This window comes from Harpia harpyja, chromosome 18 (genome assembly GCF_026419915.1).
Source record: "Harpia harpyja isolate bHarHar1 chromosome 18, bHarHar1 primary haplotype, whole genome shotgun sequence".
Taxonomy (NCBI): Eukaryota; Metazoa; Chordata; class Aves; order Accipitriformes; family Accipitridae; genus Harpia; species Harpia harpyja.
In genome coordinates this window covers 24,023,464-24,044,629 of record NC_068957.1, presented here as the reverse complement: position 1 = coordinate 24,044,629, position 21,166 = coordinate 24,023,464, and the positions used below count along the sequence as shown (strand labels likewise).

General features: G+C 40.2%; 1 long non-coding RNA gene across 6 annotated transcripts in view; it reads right to left on the bottom strand.

Annotated features, from left to right (window-relative positions):
• LOC128153904 (uncharacterized) overlaps positions 1-18,716 on the bottom strand; it is a 108,914-nt gene extending 90,198 nt beyond the window's left edge. For all 6 annotated transcript variants that reach the window (XR_008239148.1, XR_008239144.1, XR_008239143.1 and 3 more), the window contains exon 1: positions 18,388-18,716. This is a non-coding gene — a long non-coding RNA (uncharacterized LOC128153904). The remainder of the gene's footprint in view (positions 1-18,387) is intronic.
• Positions 18,717-21,166: the final 2,450 nt, after the last annotated feature.

The following is a 21,166-nucleotide window of genomic DNA, read 5'->3' as shown; positions in this document are numbered from 1 at the left end:
AAAATGAAACACCTCTGTTAATGCAGTCTTGGAGCCTTGTTAGTTTACACCCCAGACATGTGGCTCCGAATGGGCTCCAAATGCTAATGCCAGTAAAGGCAGACATCCTCAGTCTCTGATGTGCCGTGCTTGGCAGTCCATGACCACGCTGCCTACCAGGCACCCCTGGTTTTTTTTCTCCCTCTTGCCCTTGGGGTGGAGATAAAATGCAAAAACTCTTTGGTCCAGCTCAGCGTGTACTTTTCAATAGTTCATTCATGGGCAGCCATTTGTACAAGAAGTCTTTTTATCTGATTATCTGCCCTCGTTGTTAGGGCTTGTGCCTAGATGTGATGAGCCTTGCAGGAAAAATTAAAGAAGATGTAAACAGTAAATGCAGACATTTTGCAACATAGCTAAAAATAAATTGCACTACAGGCAATTATGCAAGTTTTACTGGATACATTAAAAAGACATTAAATGCACAGCTGTTTTAAGTGTCTTTTAAGCTGATAAATTAACTGTCTAATAAATTGTAAGATTTGTCAGCTAATAATGCTATTTTATCTGCTTTAACATATGCCTTCCTAGTTCATGAAGCATTATTGTAAGTGCCAAAAGGAGATAATGTGCATTTTACAGTGTTATGTCTTAAGTGGAATGGATCATTGGCCATGAAGAAGTGTGTTAATAAATCTCCTAGGCTTTGTTAATTGCACTCAATGAAGTGTCACTGTTAAAACACAAAAGATGTGATAGAGAAAGCTGAACATAATGTCTTTCAGTTTTACAATTAACAGTTCACTAGGCAAATCGACCAAAAAGACCATAATTTGTTGAAGCCTTATTAACTTACATTTTCCTAGTCAAGGTCATAATTGTGAATGGCTTAAAGCTATCTTTTAATGCTCATCAAGAAGAGTAACCTTGCTAGAGAGAATGAACTTTTCCGTCTCTCAGTAGCACTTATCAGGTGCTTTGCAGGTAGAAGACAAATAAAGCTGAACTTTGTTAAACAGCCATCTCAGTCACTCACCACCAATAAATGCCACGCTAAAGGTGGGAAACATGACTTAAAACATCTTTTCTCTACAGCAAATAAAAAAAGTGCAAAAAATGGAAAAAAAAGATTTTTAAAAAACTGTATAAACCTATCAGAGCTAATGCAGTGCAGAGAGAAGACTGTTGATTTAATTTGAAGAACTTTTCATCGAGATTTGAGGGGGTTTCACTCTCCCCTGGAAACTGAATTCAGTGCAGAAGAGAAAACAAGTAATCCAACATGCTTAGCAAACCATTATCAAAATCAAATACAATCACTAAATACCCTTAATGAAGAAGAGCTATTTCCATAATTCTTATTAAATATTGATTATTGAACATATTAACACATCACAACATCTCATCAGATTAGCACTACTGGGCTTTGTTACAAAGTCTTCCCACTTAAGACCATTTTGTGATAACGTAAAGTATTTTCTCCCGCAGGGTAATCGGAGTAAATACCCATAATGTTGAATTGGCACACGTGAATACAGATATATAACCACCATCTCACTAATCCTCATGAAGTCATAAGACCACATGATAGAAGAATAATGACCAAGTGTTAATTTAAGTCTGTAATTTCTTCCTAAAACCCTCAAAATGCAGAATACAATGATTTCATGGAAATCATCATATATTTAAGTCTCAGACTACAAATGCTATCGCTTGCCATTAATGCAACCATTACATCGTGCTGTACTACTTTAAACACGCTCAGCACTGTCTGTTTGATTTGCCTGATAACAGTTGTAATACTCTTCTCTGATGCACACTAGATGTTAGAATACATTTATAAAATACATATTAATAAATCATTCTGCAAGCATTAAAAATAATGAAAGGCACCCAGCTTTGCTGTTACTAGGTTACAGGATGCCACCCTGAACCACGCAGTCGATCAGAGCATGCTTCTTCAAGTGGATTGCCCGTGGCTGGACAAAGAGAGGATGCTCCCAACTCCAGGACCGGGCTTCCTTGCTGCAGGATGACCCTTGCAGATAGGTGGAGGAAAAAGGTAGAAGCTGGAGGAACAGGATGGGTCATGCCGGTGCTCAGGGCACCAGGATGAGGATGGGTGCTTGGGGGTCCGTGTCCCATCTCCATCAGCACCTGCGGAGCAGGAGCTGCTGCAGACCCACTCATATGGGTGCAGCAGGGAGAGGAGGCATCGGTGGTCCAGCGCTTGTTCTCCAGCTAGGGGTGTATGTCACACCTCAGCTTTAGGCAGTGCTGGACACAACACCTACGTGTGCCGTGACTTGACTTGCCCATTTTAATATTAAGCACGATAATGTTTACCTTTTACCTTGAGACACAACGAGACTGAATCAATATCTGCCAGGGACTCTCAGATTCCTGGGTACCATGGACTATCCAAACCACAAAACATTACTGCTAACAAACAGCAGCCTTATATATAACACCTGCAAACAACCTGGGAATATTTCTTCGTATTTTTAACAAAGTTGCTTCAATTTGTTCAAACTCTTAAATCTTTTTTATGAATGCAGAATCAGAAGGGTCACAGCTCTCAGGTCTAACCCTTGGGCATCGTAGGCAAGTACGTCCAAAAAAAAAGGCAGTTTGGGATTACTCTGGAAGACTGCACGTGCACGAGTCTTACAAGAAAAAAAGTTACTATCAGAAAACAGAGAGAACTTCCTTTCCCATAAGACTGCCTTTAGTGACAGGATTGTTTAAACAACCAGCAGTGTATGTGCATATTAGAGAATGCCTGCAGAAAATTAATATTTTCAACTAATACCTGTGAACATGCACGCTAGAAACCTCTCTAGAGGAGTAAACTCATCCAACCAGAAAAGGCAAAACGAACACATCAGTTGTGTCCAAGCGAAGCAACCTGTGCTTCAAACTCCATAACTAGCAATGAGGCCAAAAATTACCCTGTGCCATGGATAATTTTGCATAGTGCATAATTTTTTAATAGATAGAATCAGGGCAAGAATTGGACTAAAACTTGATTGAAAACAGTATATGGTATAAATATATATGTGCGCGTACGCATGTGTAGCGCAAAATATAAAGGTATACACATAAATAAATATGTATTTCCAACTCACAGTTACTCCACAGCTGACAAAAGCAATTTCAAGAGATCATATTGAAACCACTGACACCAAGATAACACAAAATCGCTGAAACACTATGTTTTATAAATAAAGAGATTTATGTTTGTACTAGAATAGCTCAGCTACATAAAGAGTAATAGCTGAAAAGAGTCACCCTGGAAAGCTGGGAAACCTTTACAATTTTGAACATCACACCATTGCAGTTGGCTCACTTTCTTCTTCACGTCCATATCAGCTAAATGACTGGGATAGGAATACATGCAAGAATTCAAACTCTTTCTGCTCCAGCACAGGGAAGCACTGCTCTGCTCCTTCCAGGATGCATCCCTTCATACAAGACTTGATATCAAGGCTCGGTATTGCCACAAGCAGCGCTCCTGCCCAGGTACGAGCTTGTATTTGATCTGTTAGCGACAATTGGCAAAATGCTGTCCTACCAACTAGGTTCAGATAACTCCCAAACCTCTTACAAGTTGCTTTCTTATGACTTTAAAAATCAGGATTGTGAAGCCCATTATTTGTCTTTGTGTGCTATTTCTAGAAACACGATTAGCAAAAATCCCCTAAAGGTTTACGATTTGATTTCATGCATAAATCATGCAAGCATATACCTACCATAAAAAGAAATGCCAACTTTGCTCAGTTTGCGATTTCACACCCCGTTTTAAGCAATCTAATTGGGCAGTACAGTAAGATTCAGATATCTTTAGAGTGACATTGAGTCCAGTTTTGAGATAATGTATTCATACTTTATGATGATTCAATTTGAGGAAGAAGAATCTATCACTATTCATAGATTGTTAGTATGAAACCAAATGAACACAGCTGGTTTTGCCTTGGTAAATTGAGATCCCTTTAAATCTCAAATACAAATCGATGCTTTGAGAATTACAATGGGAAGGTCTCAGCCCTCCTGTATTGATCCGAGCCCCACAAATAGGCTTTCAAAAGACATACGGCACAAGTTTTGCAGAACTCAGCTAACGAATCTCCTAGAAAATGTGTAATAATTCACTCCTCTGGCTCCAAAACATTTATCTTAAGTAGCATGATTTCCTGAGATAATAATAAATTACTATTCTTCAGGTTAAAAGAAGGTTGCACCGTCAGACAAATTTCTTGGGCTGATACTATAGCACGCTAAAAAAGACCCTGGAAACTACACTTGAGTGGAAAGGTCCCTCTGACTACTTGGGAACGAAGCTGGCTCCCCGTCTTCAGAGATGCCTCCGCAAGCACAAACAAAGCAAACTTCAAGGTGTTCTGCTCTGCTTTTTGTTTTTTCTTTAAGTTGGCTTCGGCAATTCTTAAAGAGTTCTTAAATCACCTTGAATTTAATTTCTCTAAGTCACATTTAAAGAGAAGAATTACCATCTGTCACAGTTGGTTAATCAGAATCAGCATACTACAACTCATTCACTTTTTATTAAAAAATAACCCTTCAGTTACTAAATTTTCTGGGATCTTTTCCATGAAGACACAAGCTGTGCTTATCCCATAGGAGCTACTGACACCACTCAAAAAAGTTAACTAACCTATAAACAAGCACACGGATACTGGTTCATATAATGTCGCTCCATCAATTTTATTACCCTATGCCTATACCAGTGGTTTATTTTTTATTTATTTAGTCTCTTATGAAGCTCAGAAAACATTAACATATGATTCAGATGAACGGCCAGCCCATAAAGACAGGGAACTTTTAGAAAGTGGAGTCACCATAACAATATTAAGACTGTAAAAATAAATTCTCTGCTAGTGTCTGTTTGGGAACTAAAACACTCGAGAAAAAAAATCAGTGAAGAGAAAAAAAATCCCTGCACACTATCAGATTAGCACATGTGAATCCAGCGAAACCTGAGCGTTGACTTAACCAAGCATGGCTAAAGCTGGAACAGTAGCAAGAAAAGAGATTGCAATTTTCTCGAAACTGTGAACAAAAGATCTGAACGCCCGCAAAAAGCAATGAATCCTCTTCATTCACTGAAACCAACTAAGTGGTAACAAATTGTGAGTTTCCAGTTGGAGACAATTGGCCAGGAATAATTATGCGAGATGCTGAAGGCTGATTTAACTCTTTCTTCCACCCATTCCTGCGAAGCATCAGAAGGGAGAGCTGTAATAAGCGTTGCATGCTGGGACCCACGCCACGTTACAACCAATTTACTTTCTCACAGAGAAGTTCATCCTGCTGAGAGAGCAGGTTTCCATAGATAAAAGATGGGATCTCAAAACAAATTAAGGCTACGTGAAGCATGCCTGCATTTTACTGTAGTAAATTCTACAGAGCTTGCCTGTTGGCAGGGGTAAGCTGTTATGACTTGAGTAGATACCAATCTGAGATATATTAAATAAATGAAAAAGCTCAAGTTACTTAACCAAGCTTGGTACGTTGGAAGGAACAATAGCGGATGTAGCCTTTTCTTCCTCTAACATTTCAATCCTTCATTATTTAAAATAATAACAACTCTGCGGGCAATTTAGTTGGTGGGCAGAGGAATCAATAAAAAAAAGAAAAAGTACCATTTTACTTGGAGATGACGAAGGATGTTTTTAAAATCTTTTGTTTCAGACCATTATACTAAAGCATTGGGGGGTATTCTACAAGTGTTTTAAGATACCATTGGATTTCACATTTAAAATGTTACATTATCATCTTCTAATAAAGATTTAGCAAAGTGTAGAAATAAGAATTTTTTAAAGAACTGTATTTTCTGAGTCATTTTGTTTATAAGCCAATTGTTTTGCATGCATCTGTTTGAAAGCACATTTTGTTTTGATCCATCCTTCTCAGCCTTGCAGATAGGAAGAAATGCTGAAATTATTTGCAAATGAGAATCATCATCATCACATTCAGAGACTGTAGAGCAGGCAGAACAGAAATTGCTAATCCTAACAGAAATTGCTCAGCATAGGCATGTAATTAAATTTCTCACTGAAACAAAAAACCACACAATCTTACTGCTTGAAACATGAGACACCTGAGCTTAAAATTTTGGCCGAAAGCTACATAAAGTCAGACCTCTAAATTGTTTTCTGTATCATGGCATTGGCATGGATTTAGAGCTGCAGTGTTTCTGAAGACCTTGCTTTATTTCTTTTACTTTCTTTCTCTTCACTAAGGGTGGTGTCTGCCCTCCAACATAACTCAGGCACTTGCTTCTCTCTCAAACTCTGGTAGCCTCATTTGCTCTTGGATTTAAAAACAGTCTATTAATCAATCATTGGTTGCATTATTACACTGGGTGTAATAATATACTAATTGCAAGTTAATTATGATAATATTACAATAATATAATCTATTGAGAATATATAATTGTGTAACAATATAATAATTGCAAGCTAAAACCCCTGGAGAGAAAATACCTTGTTAAAGCATCACCCTGCAAACCTAACCTACACAACTAAAAGCCCAGTCCTTCCAAACCCCACTTCTGGCTGTATTACTTTCTTATCATCCTGTAGTACATAAGCAGGTGTTATTCACACCTTCATTTCATATAGGTGATTTATTAGGAGATATACTGAAATGTACTTGCCAAAGAAGGATGGTGAATTTACTTTTTCCCTGATTATGGCCCATTCTTTAACAGCTCAGTAAATATTTTCCTCATCCCTTTAATACACATTTGAAGGATAAACAACCCAAAGGAGGGAAATCAGTGAGATGAAAAAAAAAAAAGGCCATGCAGGTTTCCATCAGATTAAGTATATATTTCAGTAGCAAATAAAACAGACTTCAAGAATCACCAGAAGAAGAATGCACAAATTTGGGGAAGGTTTGACTATTAGTCTGCTCACAACACAGGGCAAGCAATCTCTAAGCAGCCTCCTTGCTAGACTCCAGGATTTATATGTGCACATTCTATATATAAAGGGTTATAAATAAGAGAAGGGATTTGCTATTATTTTAGATAAGATAAAGTGGAACCCACCTTTGGTATTTATATAGCCTCATGGTATTTTAGCACTTAGCACCTTTTCTCCGCGCACCGCTGCGAGACTCGGGAGCACTGCTCTCGCAGGCGCGCGCGTGGGGAAGCGCAGCCCAGCCTCGTCTGCCGGGACGTGCCCGCCGGCGTGGATCGGGAAGACGCAGAGCCGGGAACACCTCGCCGAGGGGCCCACAGACCAGGGGAAGTCATTTTTTTGCCACGTCTTAGGAAAGAGCCCGTTACACCTGTCCTCCTCCTCTTTTTCAAGCCATAGACCTAGCATCTGCACACACGCATACGTAAGAGAAAATCACAGCTTCTACCCACCACCCATCAAACTTACCCCATTTCAGGAATTTTCATTATTAATAGAGATTAGCAACAGTAAAACAAGTTCTAGATCAATCTTTTTCTTGAGCTTAACCACCTCGGAATCCTTGCTACAGGGTTTATATTCACTACTCTCCATGAATCTCACCACAAAAGTCAAACCTGCCTCCTTTACACGCTGGCTGGATCAGCACATCTACTCTCTCATCCTGTTCTCAGTTTTTTTTCTGCCTAACATCTTTTGGAACCAATAGCATTTTGGTCTAAGATGTAAATTAGGTGCAGATATTGGCATCATCTTTCTTTTTATGCTAATTAAAACTAATAACCAACTGCTACCTTCACATACACTGTTTAAAAAACTGTGACAGGGGTTTCAAAGTGAGTTTTTTTGATTCCTTATTCATTCCACCAAAGCCAGAAGTGTTCTGGTACAACACCAGGAACAAAGAGCCACACCAAACCACCTGCTTAGTTGCAGCCTCCATCAGAATTTTATTTTCTCAGAGCGTAACAGCATTTTATAACATCACAAAACCTTATATATGGATGCTAGTAAACGTAATCCTGGAAAACTCACATCAAACCCTCTGTCAGCCTCCACAAGTAGTAGCACCAGCATGCTTAAAATAAGAGCTCAGGTGTAAACAACAGTTCTTGACCCTTGGATCTAAGCAGATGAGCAACATCAACCTATCAATCACTCAAAATTGTTGTTATCTTCTACTCATATGCTTGCCATAAATCCCCACCGAATTCAATGCAGCTGTGCTGCTGGAAATGCCAATCTGGAGTAACCGCGGTCCCAAACCTGACCCACTCCTCAGCGGCCAGCCTGCTCGCTCGGTCCTTTTGCCCCACTTGCCCAAGATAATCTCATTTAAATAGACCATTGCAGAGGGTTAACGTAGCTCTTGTTACCTTCTGTGGGAATTTCAGCCCCAAAGTGTTTATAAGCTTAAAAAACAGAAGGCAAACAAGCCTAACATTCAAAACAGAGCTTGTAGCAGACAGCGGGATTTACCATGGGTATTAAGAAGATTGTGGTGTGCATATGCTAACACCGCAGCACGCAGCGAGCGTGCAGCCCCTCTATTCCCATCGCGGCTACGTCTAACCCTGCAGCATCGCAGAACTGGAAACTGCATCTCCTTTTGTTTTGTTTTTAGCGGCCGTGGTGCAAGAAGAATTGCAAGTTACTGTATATATTTTTTTTTTCTTTTTCTATATTAAGTTGACACCTCGGTGTCAGAGATAAACCTTCCGCTCTCCAGATGATACGCCCGCTCCCGCAGCACACACTGCGGAGGGGGAAGGTGGCAGAGCGCCAGCTGGATCTCTCGTCCTGACAACATATTTTTGCAGATTATGCAAAACCGGCAACATTTAGCTTTAGAGGAACATCACAGCTGTTCCCCTTACCCTGTCAATCCCAGTCTCAAACTTGCAACAGGTTTCATTTAAGAAGGGCCTAAAGTGCTGCAAAAGGGGTGATTTCTACACGCACAGCCACAAACAAGCAATGAGAGAAGTTTAGCGGCAACCCTTCAAGGACAGCACCAACTCTACCAGCCAACAGAGATATCATGGGCTGCCAGCGAAGGGACCAGCACAGAAAACCAATTTTTTGTCATCACATTAGGTGCTAGTACCAGATTTGCTTCTTAATGAATTATACAAAAAAATACAGTATCAGGCAAGCTTCATGCATTCATGCTTGTGCAAAGGGATCACTCCAAACCCAGAAGGCTCCTGCTTCGACCCAGCAGCTGAAGTCAAGGAGTCTTTTGAGCACAGAGGCACCTCCCCGGCTCTGGCCAAGTCGAGCAAGTCTCCCAAAGAGCACGGAACTTCTCTGGGGAGAGAAACCAGGCTGAAAAGCCTATTAACAGAGGCAGGGAGAGACTCAATGATGCACATTTAAGATATTTTAATTTTAAAACAGGAGGGAGCATTGCACTTGATAGTGCACACAACATTATAATGCTCCAGTCATCCATAACCTGTAAACTCTTTGGTTCGTGGCTCATTTTGGACCAAGTGCCTTCACGTGGTGCTAAAAGCAGATTTTTGCCCATCAGCGGGACGCTAATCTGCTTATTAATGCATTACTCCTAACAGCAGTACATAATGATTTTTCTAACATATTTCTAAAGGCCCGTATGGGAAAAATTACTTGTGAAAAACTTGAATATTAAGCCCATAAATAAAATTAAACATGACATCTTATTGCACAATAAACTAAATGGAGGTGACACTGAAGGTGTAGGTGTGTTCGAAAGAAACAGGGATGCAGCATAACAAGCAGCATTGAAAGTCTCAACGTATATCCAAACATCCTTTAAAATTTAAAAAAAAAAAAAAAAAGGCAAAAAAGTTTGACCCAGATGAACCCGATTCCTACCGAAACTTTCACCCTGTATAAAGCCTGCAGACCTTCCCAGAAAGAAGAATGATAGTCCATCCCCTCACAATACCAAAAAAGAGATTCATGTAAAAATTGTAGATAAAAGTTAGGTCACAGCTTCAGTTTGCTTAAGTGTAAGCCTGTTGTCTTTCCTCAGCGTAGCTGCATGCCATGATTTTATTTACAGAGATTTGTGCAGAGGAAAGCGGGGCCAGGTCCTGCTGCGGTCCCTACGCTCAGCTCAGGGTCTCCAGCCATTCCTGCTGACACGGCTGAGCCTCCATGCTTCTCATTGATTTTTTTTTTTATTGTCCATTAGTGCTATTTCTAGATTTCTGAAACAAGCTACGATGGGGTCCCAGGTTTATGGCACGTTACACAATACAGGGCTCAGCTGTCATGAGGGACAAGAACATCAGAAGTGAGAGGACTCTATGGCTAAAACTATTAAATTGCAGCAAACCTTCATTGATCTTTTCTCCTTTTTCCTCTACATTCTACCAAGAAACCTCTGAAAAAATAAGAGCTATTGAAAGACTGGAGAAGGTTGAAGGACTTGAAGCTTGGTGGCAGAACTTCTTTCACTGAACTCCAGAACAAGCAAGACAATCGTAGCCTCCTCTAAGTCCGGGAAAACCTCTGGTCACTCTAAAGCATTTGAATGATGTTTATTTCTCTGATAAGAAGTTTATTCCATGATTGATTGTTAGTGGCAGCCAGTAGATAATGGTTGCTCTAGAGTAACTGCTGATAAATCATAAATCAGAACAACATCAGAAGAAAAGCAGGCGACCACAGTTGAGCTCTGCTCACGTGATGACGCAGGGCAAAGCTGTACTTATGGGAAACCCTACATCCTATTGTAGGTACCTTACCTTTTAATTACTGTTTAGGTTTGATCGTATTATTAATGGCACGCCTAGGATTTGTCTGGTGGTACGGAGAGACAGAGCTGTATTTATTCACACGTTTCAGCTAAATATGTCATTCAACAAAAATACATCAAACCCCATTCAGTGGAAGTAGGGTTAGCTTCAAACACCAGAAACTTAACAGTTAAGTTAAACTCCGGCAGGTCTTCAAAGGTATTCGAAGAGAGCAGATGTGGTGGCTGTGAAATGAAGCAATACACGGGAGGAAGGGGGAGTCTGCACAAAGGTTTGGTTTCACTTACAAATTTACAGGATTATTGATGTCCTCGGTTCCCGTGTACTCGAGGCAGAGGGTTGCCAACAGCCGCGTTTGATGGGCAAGGGGAGTAATGAATTTCTTATCACAGAGACACGTTATTTCTCGGATCTAATCTTCACTGATATTGGCAAAGAATTTTCATAGCCTCTTCATCTACCTATATTGAAGTCATAGTTTTAAAATAATACAGAAAGATTTATTTTTATTAGAAGCTGTGAGTCAGGTTGTCGGCTCCGGTTTGCCCAGCGATGGACATGCAGGAAAGGTGGAGTTCAGAGTCAAACCTCAGCAACAATATCCCATGCAGATGATGTCAAATACCTCCTACAAGGCACAGAAAGGCATGAGGCTAGAAATCTTGTGCTAAATAAACATGTCATCTCAACAACAGCGAGGATGAAACCACTAGCCCGACTACTGCACACTTCTAATACACGTCAAGGTGTGTAGGAGGTCTCAGTGCAATAATTTTTACAATACTGTGTAGAACTGATATCAAGTGCATTTTTCAGAAAAGAAATCTCATCCTTTTATTTGCCAAAACACAGCCAGGACCGAAACACTCTGCAAGGGGATTTGAAGGGTTAAATAATTGTTTCTGCTCAAATGTGTTGCAAAAGCATTTGAAGCGACTGTTGCAGGAAAGGAATGGAGGTGGTCATTTTTTTTTTTTTATTGAGAGTTGTTAAAACTAAAAATTCCCATATACTCTCACTTCCCTTTAGAGGTCTACTGGGGTTGGCTTATTCCTCTGCTTTGATATGCAAATGGGCAGCTTGCTTTCCTGCAGGGGATGCTGGACGGCGTCCAAGGAACACAGAGGAGATGTCCTGTCAGGAGAGCAGCCCGGCCGCCTCGAACAGTCCTTGGGCAGCACCGAGAGCCAAGCTTGTGTTTTGGCTTAAAAATAAAATACCTTCGTTAATGGTTTTTCCTTCCAATACAAATGTTTATATATTTACCCTGCTAGTCATCTCTGCTGGCCAATAGCAAGAAAACAACAGTTTAGCTGTTCCTTTTCGGTCAGTGCGTTACTAAAATCGTATTCCTCTTTTGAAGATACTATTTATGCCGCCCTTCATTTCTGTCATAGAATATAGGTTATTTAAGCAGCATTTAAACCACTCAGCTGCAGTGGACAACCATCTTTATAGAAATGCGATAAATTTATTTCTACTGGGCAGTTTTCGTGTTACTTTTCTCTCTCGCCCATTTTGTGGGGAAGATACAAGGGAAAGTACATTTTCATTTCCATTTCCTGGTCCCTTTAAGTTCCACTCTTTCTCACTTTCTTGTTTTTCTGCCTTTTCTTTTCACTGACATAATGGAGTACCTATAAAAAAAGATTAAATGGTACCATAAAGTTTTATTAATGCCTTACATCATTGATATCTTCTCTGTATTGATAGTTCCACTTCCATTATTGCTACTTAGGCATTTAATTAGTGATTCATACAGTATGTTGTAAACTACAGTATTAGTGTTAACCATCTATATAAAAGCCCCCATTATGTAAAAACTCTTCCCAATATCGTAATTGGAGTATAGTTATCCACTTTAACTGACTTGAATTAGATTATTATAGATTAATTTATAAAAAGTTACTTGTAAAGGACATTGAAGATCATGGAATATTAAGAGCTGAACTTCATTACAATAAAATGGACTTCAAGAACAATGGCACTGTCTGAGTTTTACATAAATCCATTACCATCTTCTAGTAATAGGAACAATAACTGTTTTATCTGGCAACTCAGTGATACTTAAGGATGGAAAGACAGACTGTTAAAAAAAAGTGTGCAGAATTAAAGGGAAGATGTACACTTAAATGCTGGACAAAGCAGTGGAGAGAAAATGTCCTCTTTGCAGAAGGAGCTCAGTTAAGAGCATAAGATATAACATAGGTCTAACATGGAAGCAGCGCATGGAAAACAATATTATTCAGCGCATGAAGGCTAAATACTACAATCGATTAAGGTTAGTATGAACTCTGAGGAAACCTTTGGTCCAAAGGGATTTATTGCATATTTATGTCACAGTAAAAAAAGAACAGAATTTGGGCCACCTCCCCAAAAAAGCTGTTCATGTTTTTATCTGCCTTCTCTCTGCTATCACGATCTACATTATTCCACTCGACTCATGAAATGACATTGTCTGGAGGACGACTTTGCTGACCTGGCAAATTTGCATCCAGCAAAGGAAATACTGAGCTTCGGCCACACTTTGGCCCTGGTGTAAGGGAAGAAGTCGAAGTTTCCGTAAATGGGGTCTTCCGACACATAACCTCCACTTGCCATCGTACCACTTCTAGTAAGCAGGAGGATGCAGAAGCTCTTTTTATGCCCCAGCTCTGTACTTTGTCCTTTACATCCAAGCCACCCACTCTTCACCAAAGCCAAGAGATGAACAGATACCAGCCTGCTCTTTGCTACTGAGGGGTCCGTCGTACTAAGGGATTTCTCAGAAAATCTTCTCTATTGGCTTTATATAGGCTTAGCACCATTGAGCAGCGTTGAAGGATTTCAACGAGCTCTTCGATTTTCATGGCTGCATTTAACTTTAATCAGTCCAGGTTTCAGGAGGTGCAGAGTCATTTTTTCTCCACATTTTTGTCCTTTTCAGAACATTATCACTTTTTTCTGACAGAAAACACATACAATAACATTCTCTCAAATTTCCCAAGTTAATTTTTATGTGGTTGATTTGACGGATTGTTCAACACCCCCTAAGTATTTGCCTGCCTTCCAAAGAGAGAGCCCTCCCATTTTTCAGATTTAATAGACACAACGTGCCATGGCTTAGCAATACCATGCTTGCCACCCATATATTTGCAGGGTTCCTGAATAGCCATGCTGCATTTCATCTGGGAGGCAGGAGCTCCAGAAATCATTTCACCAAGTTATTCAAACAGCCTATCTAGCCTTACTACTACCACCTGTCAGGTACTATTGCCCAGGCAGCGTCACTGGGAATAGTACAATAACAGCAAGGCTAATGATGTTTAGAAATGGCACAGAGCTGGGAAATACCAGAGCTACACGGTGATGAACTGCTCACCCCGAGGGCAAGCTCAGGAGAACATCCCATGGTGACACAAGCAGCACCGACCTATTCTTCTGCATGCAAGGTCTCCACCTAGTCTTGGAGATGTGCAATTCCTGTTGCTCATCTGTTGGACATCTCTCATCTTTCTAAGATTTTGCCACACATACAACTTCTGCTTCCTTCAGGGTTTTTGGGCTCTTATCCACCACTTGCTTCATACCTTTCAGATACCCTCTGAAGAGTTCAACTCATCTGTTTGAATTAAATCTGCTACATTTTCTACTCTTTCTGATCATCACGCCTGTACACACGCAGGGGTGAAACTGTCAGTCAGTAGGAAATTTGATTCAGCATGCAACTTGGCCAGAATGGGCCATGAGAAGCCTATCAAGCTTACCTCAACTCTCTCCGCTGATTTCCCATAAAATACAGAGTCAGGTCAGGGCCTTGGACTATAGCTTTTATCTGGCTTTGAACCACCATGCACCAAAAAAAAGATTTACATGTAAAGGATGCCCAGTAACGACTCCTTTCCCTGGCACAGTGAGAGTTTCTAGGTCGGTCTCTGTGGGACATACAACTTCCTTGGGACCTTCTTCAGGATGAAAGGTCATGGCTGAAAGCTCCAAAAAAGAAAATAAAATACAGAACTCGCCACTTTACAGTCAAAGTACCAGATACATATCTTCTTCAGCATCAGCCTGCATCACCGTGCACAAAGAGAAAAACCTGCCAGGTCAGACCTCTGGGGTATACATATGGCTCTCGCCGTAGGAGCCACATTAGAGAAACAAAACCTACAGTATGTAGGGTCTTAGTTATAGAGGTTAATGCACAGCTGGAACAGGACCAAACACAGTGCTAACAAGGACAGTGAAGAGAAGGGACCAGGCTGGAAGAGCACTAGTCATTTCAGGCTACTCCAGAGCTATAATTAACAATGCACGGTGTTCCACTGCTAATTTCCCTGCCCAACAGCCTACTCTCTCCTCCTGCCTTTTATCTGGGCTAACTAAAGGTACTTCCATTGCATCTCACTGTTAAGATCACTTTTCTTAAGCTGTTTTAAGCCACATTTATTTTTTCCATGTCTGATATAGCTCGGCAACCAAAGTTTTGTTTTTATGAAACTAATCTGAAATTGTTTCCTATTCCCAGCTCCCTCTTTGCTCTGCATTTCCCTTTCCCTTCCTTCAAGTATTTCAAAACCATATATTAAAAAAAAAAAATCTGAGTGTAGTACAGAGAATACAATCTAGCTCTGACTGCCCATACTGTTCCTGCAGTCTCGCTCTGGCCATAAATTTTGTAAGAGAGCGATAGAATGCAAAACACATTAGCAGTAACGTGCCGAAATCCCTGTGCTACAGGGTAAATAGGAAATGCAACAGCACATTTACAATTTTGGCCAGCGAAGTACCAGCACTATTCATTGATCTCATTAAAGACCAATCTACATTCAGGGAAGAATAAGATTGATGAGCTGTTAGACTCTTTAAACACAAAAAAAAGTTACCAACTACATGCATGTGTAAACAGCCCAAAGAGAGGCATGAGAGCTCCTCTGCTCCTTTAGCCTAATGGTAATAATCAGTCTGTAACGCGGGTGCAGCCTCCTGTCATTGCAAGAATTGGATGCGAATCTGCTCTGCCACTTTAGGATAACCAGTGCACAGGTACTAGCAATGTATTTAACTTTCATTTACTCCAGAAATGTAATTCTTACTTTACCAGAAAAGGAAGGGAAGAGAAAAAATATTTTTGTTTAGATCTATTTCTCTTCTTTCACTAAGCATAAACAGGTCTAAACTGCAGCGTCTTCACCCACACAGATTTCAACTCAGATGTTATGGATGCCTCTTCCTAGGGACCTGAATCTTTATGCTGGGTCTGCCACAGCCTTCACCCCTTTGGAAAATGATTTTTGTCTCTGTTCTCAAGTTTTCCCAACTGAAAAATGGGAATGAGAATACTTGTACAGCTTTGGAGACCAGAAACGTAAAGCACTCCATTGGTGCAAGGTATTACTGTGTTGATGATGATGAAATAAGCTTTCATACATTGCTAAATTATTCAAGAACATCTACTATGGTTTCACCCCTGGCAATCCCAGAATGCATCTCAGTGCCATTACTCTGCAGGGAACAGCAGTGTTGAGTAAATGGCTATGAAACTCATATATTAACCTCACTTGGTGGCTGGAATATTCATTTCTTTTTGAGTCATTTTGAGCAAGAAAAGAAAATCTTCACTCTTAGAAATCATCTTTAGCTGACACATTAAGGAGCAGAGCTGAACAAATAATTTCCAGTGAATAATGTGATGAATTTATTTTCCTTTTCTCTGTCCCCAAGCAGACTGGGATTTCCTCAAATGTATTTGTTATTCAAATGTATTCAACAACTATCCTTCGCAGTGTTTTTCTTTATGTTTATTGTGCCTGAATGTGCACAATATCCTTCTTTCCTTTTGCTTTCAGCTATGGGTTTGGTTTGGGGTTTTTTGGGGGGTAGGTGGTAGGGGATTGCTTTCATTAATCATTCAGGTGTATTTAATGGATGAGAAAACATCAGATTTGCAATGTCTTTGTAACAGATACAGTTAACGACATACGATGGATGTGTGTGCCTATGGCAAACACCCTGCCCAGACCTAGCTGGTGTGTTAACCAGGGTGTTTTGGGGGATTTTGCGGTGCCCTCGGTGGCTAGCATATAAAGGATCAGGTGAGACACAATGTACGTTAAACATGCTGTCCACGAGCTGTTACTCACATATAATCTAATGTGCAGCATTTCGGCAGAGCCCTGCAACTTCAACTACCAAAGCACAGACTCTGTGACAGAAGGAGAGGAACTGCTGAGGATTTTTTTCGCAGTTTGGACAGCCTCGTAATGTGTTAAGAGAGACATCTTGTCAAGGATATTTTCAGTTTTGTCGTTTTCTTTATTCCAAGCTACGGGGTTGGCACGTTTTGGAGCCATCCTAATGTATTAGCAAAAATATGGCCTTGGCTGTTATCCTTAACTCTGCTGTAAACCTGGCACGGGACACTTCCTTTTTCCTGCTGTAAGTTTTCCTCTATAAAAGGTGGATTATATCACTTTTTAAGAGATCTTTCAAGACCCCCTGACCCAGGTATTACGGTCATTTATAGATATGGAGTTACCTAAAGGAAAGAGACTTCCCAGCAATGAGCACCCAGAGATATGTTTCTCAAGTTCAGCGAGTAAATCAAAGCCGTATCTTGCACACTCATGCTTAAAACAAAAGTTTGAGCACATACTGCATATATTAGCTGACTTTAGTACCCTCTGACATTTCCCATGGCGGTTCCTCTCTGTACCAAGAGATATCTAAAGTAGTCTTATGTATTTTTTTTACCGTGGGCTCGCTACTGAAGAGACTGGCTTTACAAAGGGAAATAAAACAGGTGATCAATAAACTGGGATTGTGATATATTAACAGGCATCCCCAATTGTTAGCAGAGCATTAGCCATTATCAGATTAATAAGCGAAGAACAACTGGAAAAAAAATATGTTGTTATTGCTTGTAAGGCAGTGCTTTTTTTCCCTACAGCTTCATTCAAAATAAGGCAGCTGAATTTCAGCATAAACTTAGAGGCCACTTCCTACAGAAAGCTTCTTCTGCCTTTAATTAAATCAGCAGAGAATCTCAAGAGCCACCCTTACCAGAACCTCTCAGTGACCAAACTTGCCTCTTTCTCAACTGAAATTGAAATAAATCAGTTATTTAACTGAAATAATGGTATTTCAGGCAGTTGGCTGGCCTGTGCTCAGTGCAGGCTCCCTTCTCCAAATGCTGCAAGAAAGGCCAGACCTGGTGCCGATACAAAGGCTCGCAGCGACCGCGGTGGGTGCCGGGTCTGGTTCTGCGAAAACAGGCACTTTGTAAAAGCTATGCCGACATTTTATTTCCCTTTCTGACCCTCCTTTCCTTTCATTCACTTAAAGTTATGTGCCATCAGTCAAGTTTACCCACATGGTTTTGGCTTTCATCAACGTGCTTCTGAAGAAGCCATCCAAAAATCTTTGGGGGGCTCAGCACCGGTACTGTTGCCGTGTGCCCCATCCTTAATGAGCACCCAACGCCCATGTGAGCAACCTTATGAAATATAGTTTTTACATTAATTTTTCAAAAACATTTTCCTTATTGAAATAAACAGAAACTTAAAAGCGAGTCCTTTCTGCCTTTCTTCCCAGTCTCCACATCTCCAAAAGCCCAGGGAGTGGGAAGGAAACGTTTCTTTCAGCGAGATACTTGTTCCCCCTCGCCTTTGAATTCTTAAAAGAAGAATATTGTTCTTCCAAATCTGCTCTCCCTTCCCCGACTCTCACCTTACCTTCTCTTCCTCCCTTTTCTTGATGACTATTTTCTTTCTTCCTCACTGTTTTTCTTTCTTCTCGTCTTCTCCTAGCTCTGCTCCTCTTGTTTCACCATCTGGTTCTGTTCTCCTTATCGGTCTCCTTCCCTCTGCCGCAACCCTCGTTTCCCCCACTTACACCTTCCCCACCTTTGTCTCTCCTCGCCTTTCCACTCGCTCCTTTCCTGTCCTATTTCCCCCAAGGTTTTCAAAGCCAAACACAGCTAGGGCCAGTTTTCCCTTCCTGCCTGCTATTAACTGAGCATTTCATGAATTCTCACTTCTGGCTGTGGCTTTGCAACTTTCTAACTCGCTGTTAAACAAGACGGGGACGGCACCAGACAAATGCACGACTAAAAGCCAACCAGCCTCAGCCAGAAAATTATCCTGGAGGATGAAAGCTGCAGTTCCCACTGGGTTTTTTTGTATTTTAGTGCCTGCTTTTTTAAATTTCTTTACCATTTCCTTGTGCTTCTTGAAGGTGCTAGGTGGACTTTAATATACAGTTAAAAAAGAAATCTTATCATGAACCTTTGTACATATTCTATGTTGAAGCAACAAGTAACTGAATTGGTAGCCTTTTTGTTTTCTTATCGTGCAGATCTATTCCTGAATGCTAACAAGCAGGTCTTTATATACTTCGTCCACTTGATAATAGGCTAATAATCTTATCATGATGTTTTCTTGAACTTGAACTAGGTGTACAAAGTTAAGGCTGGAAATATGGGAAATTACTAAATTATATAACATTGCAGAGATATTACAAGGAATTTCTTATATTTCGCAGCGAAATATTGCCAATTATTGTAGCTGTCAATTTAACAATAGGCTTATTCACTATGGTGTTTGATTAATGTGAAATTATTCAGTTGGCTACCTTGTAGTTGGCCTATTTTTGTGTCCAATTAGTATGCTAATAATGGTAATTATGTTCTATACTGCATGTCTCATCACCTAGAGGGTTTTTAAAATGATAAAATAATGAGAATAAACAAGCTGATGCTGACATTCACTGGGCCATTCTAATTACTTACTGAGAGCACACTAGGGAATCAACACTCAACCAAAGAAAATGATTCTTGCTTACTTTGTTAAAACTACTCTTTTCAAAGAGCATTAATAGTTTGCTGCTGTTTTCTTTATTACAAGGGACTGCACTATTTTCCCTTTTATTTGCCCTGTTAATATACAGTACCAGGAAAAAGGAAAAAAAGAAGATAATCAAATTATGTTTGACTGAAGCAATAACTGTTTGCAGGGGGTGTCAGAAAAAAACAAATAACTGTAATTGCTGAATTATACACCTTTGTAATGGTTACCATTTATTTCTTCACCGTGTGATAAACATACCATCACCTTTCTCACCAAGAGAACGTGGCATTTTTTTCAGTGTGCCGGTACTGCCGTGTGATGGAAAACTGCCAACGCTATACCCAGGGGTGGGCTTCCCTCGCGGGCACTGCCAGCATCCGTACCCGCAGCCGGGCTGCGGCTCCGGCTCTGCTCTTCCCCTCCCATCCTCTTCCTTGCGCTCACAGACCCCTCGCGGGTTTCTTCGAGCATGGGATATTTGAAAAGATTATGCCCGACAAAACCTATTTTCTGATGAAAGCTTTCGTGATGCATAAGGGGCATTATCGTAATCAATAAATAATAGCACATAGACTCGTTTATACTAGCAGCCAGTTTTAAAACAATGCCTGGCATCTGTGTGTAAACATGCAGGTACCAGAAATATATACGCAGCGTTTGAAAAACCATGCATTTCTTGGTCCTCCCTTATTGAGCAGTAACAGTGTGTCTACTCACTGGCTGCTTCAGAAAAATTCGCCAAGGACGGGACTCAGAGACATCTGTTGCACTGAGACCGGAATAAAGAGTCAGGATTTTCCAGTTTCAGCACAAAGGAAAACAAAGTCGGGTACAGAGGGTAAAACTGAGCAGAGCATGTGGGAATTTTGAATCCTTTATATATCAATTCAGGATTTATGCACAGCTTCAATTTTTTTTTTTTTTTTTAAAGAATGAAAAGTTGGGTAATAAATGTCATAATAAAGAAAAACAAAATGTTATTTTAAAAGTTACTATCCCAGGTACAGGGGAAGCTGTATGAAAACTTAGGGTAGATGGAGGAACGCAAGGAAGTTGCAGACCTGAGGCAGACAGACAGACAGCAGTTTGTCAGGTATGCCCTAACCCGCAAATTAATTGATTGTGCGGAAGATGGATGCTGAAATACCTCCAAGGTTTGGAATCCAGGCTGCCTTGGGAAGCCTATTTAAAATTATGAGCTGTGATTAAAAAGACTGTTTGAATGTAAATCCCTGCAAAGACTATATAAAGAAAAAAATAATATAAACAATATTGTATTTTTATATTGATGCTAGTATTTTACTCCATATACCAGTAAGCTTTAAGACAATCCATCACAAAGCCGAGCTGGGGTGATGGTTGTAAGCGCTGTTTGCTGACACGGAGCCGAGGCTGGTTTTAATAAAGGATGTAATACGTGACATGTTAACAGGGAGTCATTTGTGTACCATATATTGGTTACTCCTTTCCTGTCATTTTGAATTATGTCTCAATATATCTTACTTGTTAAAGTTGCTAACCACTGACAAACAAAAAGTTACTATAATCTGGGAAAAATAACAAAAAAATCATTGAGAGAGAAGGTATTCCAAAATACATTTTCTTTGCAAGACACCAGATATATATTCATCTTAAAAACATAGTTGCAGTGCTAAACAGAAAATCT